Source organism: Chiloscyllium plagiosum, unplaced genomic scaffold (genome assembly GCF_037043375.1).
Source record: "Chiloscyllium plagiosum isolate Xiang-an unplaced genomic scaffold, Cpla_swu_hap1 HiC_scaffold_46, whole genome shotgun sequence".
NCBI classification, from domain to species: domain Eukaryota; kingdom Metazoa; phylum Chordata; class Chondrichthyes; order Orectolobiformes; family Hemiscylliidae; genus Chiloscyllium; species Chiloscyllium plagiosum.
This window is the reverse complement of record NW_028270184.1, coordinates 3,507,704-3,513,703: the sequence shown is the minus strand read 5'-3', so window position 1 is coordinate 3,513,703 and position 6,000 is coordinate 3,507,704. Positions and strand designations below refer to the sequence as shown.

General features: G+C 49.0%; 1 pseudogene across 1 annotated transcript in view; it reads left to right on the top strand.

Annotated features, from left to right (window-relative positions):
* Nucleotides 1–815: 815 nt before the first annotated feature.
* The window catches only part of LOC122546368 (fermitin family homolog 3-like), a 51,722-nt pseudogene continuing 46,537 nt past the window's right edge, over nucleotides 816–6,000 (top strand). The window contains exon 1 of the transcript XR_015754550.1: nucleotides 816–1,163. The product of XR_015754550.1 is annotated as a fermitin family homolog 3-like (transcript). The remainder of the gene's footprint in view (nucleotides 1,164–6,000) is intronic.

Here is a 6,000-nt window from a genome sequence, read left to right as displayed (position 1 = left end):
TGTTCTCTGTGCCATAATGTTTAGACTGATTCTAATCTAAAAAGTGGGCTAACGCTTTCAACATTTTATCTGGCTGACACCAATTGTTACAGTTAACCTGAGAATGTAACTTTTTTAAAGGAGAAAAAAAGTTTTGTGATTTACTTACGATAGAAGTGAAACTATCATGGTATTTGAACAGATGAGAGACTCCACAAACAATCACGGTATTTTTCAATGTATAATTTCAGTTACATCACACTGTAACCTTTTGCTATAAATTCTGTCTTCCACAACAACCTGATAAAGGAGCGGCACTCCGAAAGCTAGTGCTTCCAATTAAACCTATTGGCTATAACCTGGTGATTTTTTTTTTACCCTTTATCCAACCCAGTCCAGCACATCCACATCATCCTTCCCTAATGACTGTGCATTAACTCACGAGAAGGCAGCTCACCACCACCTTCTCGAGGGGCAACAAATGCTGGAGTCCGCCAGTGACCCACCCCACATCCCAGGAATCAATTAAAAAGCAGGGATGTGAAAAGCTCTGTTGGAAACGTGAATGAGAGCAGTCCAGGAGACTCCCTCCACACAAAAACATACTCCATAACAGTTGGACGTGTTCAGACAGGGCAATTTTAATTTCCAACATACCTCAAACTTGGATGCAATTTTTTTAAAAAAGGTACCATCAGCTTTTAAGCAACTTCAAAGATTAGACACCAACTGTAAGAAAATGTGACAGCTCAATGGGGCAGGGCTTGAACGAAAGCAGCTCGAATCTTTGTAAACATGAATCCTCAGCCACAGGTAGGTATATGACTCTGGTGCCTTGCCCTAGGCACGTCTGCACAGTCACCACCTCGAGATTGCAAAACCTACCCAGTAGTTAGTCTGGAACTCACTAAAGGTAAGTTGAAGCTTTTTTTTTACTTCAGTGAGCTGCAGGAGGGCAATCATTTTTATTAAAAAGAAACCAGAATCCGGAGTGGACAAACTTCTCCCTGAACGGAAACTGCTTGCATGTTTGAAATTGGTGGGAAACGCCCTGCTCAGAGAGAGAAGAGACTGAGAAGCGAGCAGGAAGTCTTCATTTCTGGCACATGCTAACGAGGAAAAGACACTTGCTCACCGATTTACCAGCAACTGTGACCAGGAGCAGCCGGACCCTGGGCGAACTGGTGAGGCTTTAACCTGTGGAAGGGAAGGGGCTTTAACTCAACTTGCTGTTTCATGGGGGGGCTGCTTTATTGAGACGCGTTTGTAACATCAAGAGGACAAGCGGAATTGCATTGTAGCCTCACACAGTGCTGGAGGCTGCTGTTCAGCCCATCGAGCCTAGACCACTCCAATTATTTCCATTTTGTCTTGCAAATGTTGCCTTTTCGAGCTTTTATCCATTCAATTCATTGTCACTGGAGTTTGCTTCCACCAGCCTTCCAGGTACTGGGTTCTGAAATCATCACCAAATTTCTCCTCATCCCTCCCTCGAGTTCTTTTCCCAATCCCCTTCAGTCCAACAATTCTGGTCTCCCTGCAATAAGAAGGATGTTGTGAAACTTAAAAGGGTTCAGAAAGGTTTTACTAGGTTGTTGGAGGGTTTGAGCTAAAGGGAGAGGCTGAATAGGCTGGGGCTGTTTCGCTGGTGTGTCGGAGGCTGAGGGGTGACCTTTATAGGTTTATAAAATTATGAGGGACATGGATAGGGTAAATAGACAAGGTCTTTTCCCTGGGGTGGGGGAGTCCAGAACTAGAGGGCATAGGTTTAGGGTGAGAGGGGAAAGATATAAAAGGGGCCTAAGGGGCAACATTTTCACACAGAGGGTGGTGCGTGTGTGGAATGAGCTGCCAGAGGAAGTGGTGGAGGCTGGTACAATTACAGCATTTAAAAGGCATTTGGATGGGTATATGAATAGGAAGGGTTTGGAGGGACATGGGACAAATGCTGGCAAATGGGACTAGATTAGTTCAGGATATCTGGTCGGCATGGACGAGTTGGACCGAAGGGTCTGTTTCTGAGCTGTACATCTCAATGATTCTAATCCATGTCCCCCTGATGACCAACCCTCATGTCCCTGGGAACACTTTCCTCCCTCATTGATTCAATCCAACCAACAGCCCCTTCCTGATTCTGAACGCCCCTAGCTGGTTCTACCAGAGTGCCATTTACAAATTTAAATAGTTTCTTGCCTCACTTAATAGGGGGAGGCCTTGTTTTGTTGGCCGATCAAAATGGGATTTCGGGAGGTTTCAGAGCTGACAGCCAATAGATAGAACCAGCACTTTGCAGACTTTTAGAAATATTAGCATGAATTTTAAGGAATATATTGTTACGCACATCAGAAGCAGGTTGGTCATGGAGCTCTTCTGTCTCACAGTTGGGGACAACATCACTGCCCCATAAGAGTCCCTTTAAGCCTGTGCTTGTAATCTGTCTGCATCCTCTTTCATTATCAGGGCAGGAGGGAGGGATTGTGTTCCCAGATTACACCACCATTGTCATTGCAGGTACACACAAACCTCCCGTCCTGACCCTCCAGGGTTACCATCGGCAGATCAGAATGGTTGTCAAATAATTTCACCCATTCTGTATTGATCTCTGTAACCTCCTCCAGCCCCAACACCCCCTCCCTATTTCTGTATCCCCTCCAGCCCCTACACCCCCTCCCTATCTCTGTAACCCCCTCCAGCCCCTACACCCCCTCCCTATCTCTGTCACCCCCTCCAGCCCCTACACCCCTTCCCTATCTCTGTAACCCCCTCCAGCCCCTATACCCCCTCCCTATCTCTGTATTCCCTCCAGCCCCTACACCTCCTCCCTATGTCTGTAACCCCCTCCATCCCCAGCACCTCCCTTTCTTTGTCACCCCCTCCAGTCCCTACACCCCCTCCCTATCTCTGTATCCCCTCCAGCCCCTACACCCCCTCCCTATCTCTGTAACCCCCTCCAGTCCCTACACCCCCTCCCTATCTCTGTAACCCCCTCCAGCCCCTACACCCCCTCCCTATCTCTGTCACCCCCTCCAGCCCCTACACCCCCTCCCTACCTCTGTAACCCCCTCCAGCCCCTACCCCCTCCCTTTCTTTGTCACCCCCCCTCCAGCCCCTACACCCCCTCCCTATCTCTGTCACACCCCCTCCAGCCCCTACATCGCCTCCCTGTGTGTGTGTTTGTGTGTGTGTGTGTAAACTGGGCCATTGAATGTTGATGAGAGTATTATTTCACTCAGGATATTTAGTTGAATGGTTAACTCACTGAAATGAGACACTTCCGATGAATGGGAAGGAGAAAGGACGATTATGTCATGTTGTAACTGTCAGATTGATACCAACGTTTTAAAAATAAAACCCAGAAGTTAAACACATGAAACATCATGTGATACAGGATCAGGCCATTGAGCTGATCAAGGAAATTGGCAGCTCTTTTTCAAGCATTTACCCAGTTTTGAAAGTTTCGGTTGAATCTGCTACACCCCTCCCCTCCCTTTCAGGTAGCTGTCCCAGGTCACAACAAATCACTGCCTCAAATCAATCATTCTCCTCCTCTCCCCTCTTGGATTTTTTTGCCCAATTCTGTCCCTCTAGTGACTCACCCTCCTGCCATGCTGGAAACATTGACTCAATGGAACACCACCACCACCATCTCCCATCCCCAAGATATCTCTGAGAGGAAGAGAGGTCCTGTTGTCATACGTGCAGCCATTAATCTGAATGAACTCATCCAGACCCCATGGGTGGATGTATTAGCCTCAGTGGTTAGCATTTGCTGCCTCCCAGTGCCAGGGACCCTGGTTTGATCCCACCCACAGGCAATTGTCGATGTGAAGTTTGCACGTTCTCCCCGTGTCTGCAGGGGTTTCCTACAGATGCTCCGGTTTCCTACAGATGCTCCAGTTTCCTCCCACAGTTCAAAGTTGTGCAGGTTAGGGTGGATTGGCCGTGCTAAATAATCCTGTAGTGTCCAGGGATGTGCAGGTTAGGGTGGATTGGCCGTGGGAAATTGTCCCATAGTGCCCAGGGATGTGCAGTTTAGGTGCATTAGTCAGAGGTAAATATAGGGTAGGGGAATAGGTCTGGTGGAGGGTCAGTATGGACCTGTTGGGCTGAAGGGCCTGTTTCCACACTGTAGGGATTCTATGATTCTGTGGCAGGTTCCTCCCTGAAGGACATTCGTGAACTAGAAGGGATTTTTTTCTGACAATCGGCAATGGTCGCCATTAGATTAGATTACATTACATTACCTTACATTACAGTGTGGAAACAGGCCCTTCGGCCCAACAAGTCCACACCGACCCGCCGAAGCGCAACCCACCCATACCACTACATTTACCCCTTAACTAACACTATGGGCAATTTAGTATGGCCAATTCACCTGATCTGCACATCTTTGGATTGTGGGAGGAGACCGGAGCACCCAGAGGAAACCCACGCAGACACGGGGAGAACATGCAAACTCCACACAGTCAGTCGTCTGAGGCGGGAATTGAACCCGGGTCTCTGGCGCTGTGAGGCAGCAGTGCTAACCACTGGGCCACCGATCCTTAATTCCAGTTTTTTATTGAATTTCAATTCTCCCATCTTCCCTTGGCGGGAATCGAACCTGGGTTTCTGGAATAACAGTCCATGGTAATACAATAGACCATCTCCTGATAGTGCATTAGAGCCCATGTCCCTCTAAACCTTTCCTTTTAATGTACCTATCCAAATGTCTGATTTCACAGTCGCTGAGACCAGCTACCAGTTACAGGTCTATTCATAGAATCATCATAGAATCCCTACAATGTAAAAACAGACCATTCAGCCCAACACATTCACACTAACCCTCCGAAGAGTAACCCACCCAGACCCATTCTCCTTCATTTACCCTGACTACTGCCCCTAGCCTGCACATCCCTGGGCCCTATGGGAAAATTTCCCATGGCCAATCCACCCTAACCTGCACATCCCTGGGCACTATGGGACAATTTCCCATGGCCAATCCACCCTAACCTGCACATCCCTGGGCACTATGGGAAATTGTCCCGTAGTATTCAGGGATGTGTAGGTTAGGGTGGATTGGCCATGGGAAATTGTCCCATAGTGCCCAGGGATGTGCAGGTTAGGGTGGATTGGCCATGCTAAATTGCCCGTGGTGTTCAGGGATGTGTAGGTAAGGGTGGATTGGCCATGGGAAATTGTCCCATAGTGTTCAGGGATGTGTAGGTTAGGGTGGATTGGCCGTGCTAAATTGCCGCATAGTGCCCAGGGATGTGCAGGTTAGGGTGGATTGGCCATGGGAAATTGCCCCATAGTGCCCAGGGATGTGCAGGTTAGGGTGGATTGGCATGCTAAAGTGCCCGTGGTGTTCAGGGATGTGTAGATTAGGGTGGATTGGCCATGCTAAATTGCCCCATAGTGTTCAGGGATGTGCAGGTTAGGGTGGATTGGCATGCTAAATTGCCCGTAGTATTCAGGGATGTGTAGGTTAGGGTGGATTAGCCATGGGAAATTGTCCCATAGAGCCCAGGGATGTGCAGGTTAGGGTGGATTGGCCATGGGAAATTGCCCCATAGTGCCCAGGGATGTGCAGGTTAGGGTGGATTGGCCGTGGGAAATTGCGCCATAGTGCCCAGGGATGTGCAGGTTAGGGTGCATTGGCCGTGCTAAATTGCCGCATAGTGCCCAGGGATGTGCAGGTTAGGGTGGATTGGCCATGGGAAATTTCCCCATAGTGCCCAGGGATGTGCAGGTTAGGGTGGATTGGCCATGGGAAATTGTCCCATAGTGCCCAGGGATGTGCAGGTTAGGGTGGATAGGCCGTGCTAAATTGCCCCATAGTGCCCAGGGATGTGCAGGTTAGGGTGGATGGGCCGTGCTAAATTGTCCCATAGTGCCCAGGGATGTGCAGGTTAGGGTGGATGGGCCGTGCTAAATTTCCCCATAGTGCCCAGGGATGTGCAGGTTAGGGTGGATTGGCCATGGGAAATTTCCCCATAGTGCCCAGGGATGTGCAGGTTAGGGTGGATTGGCCATGGGAAA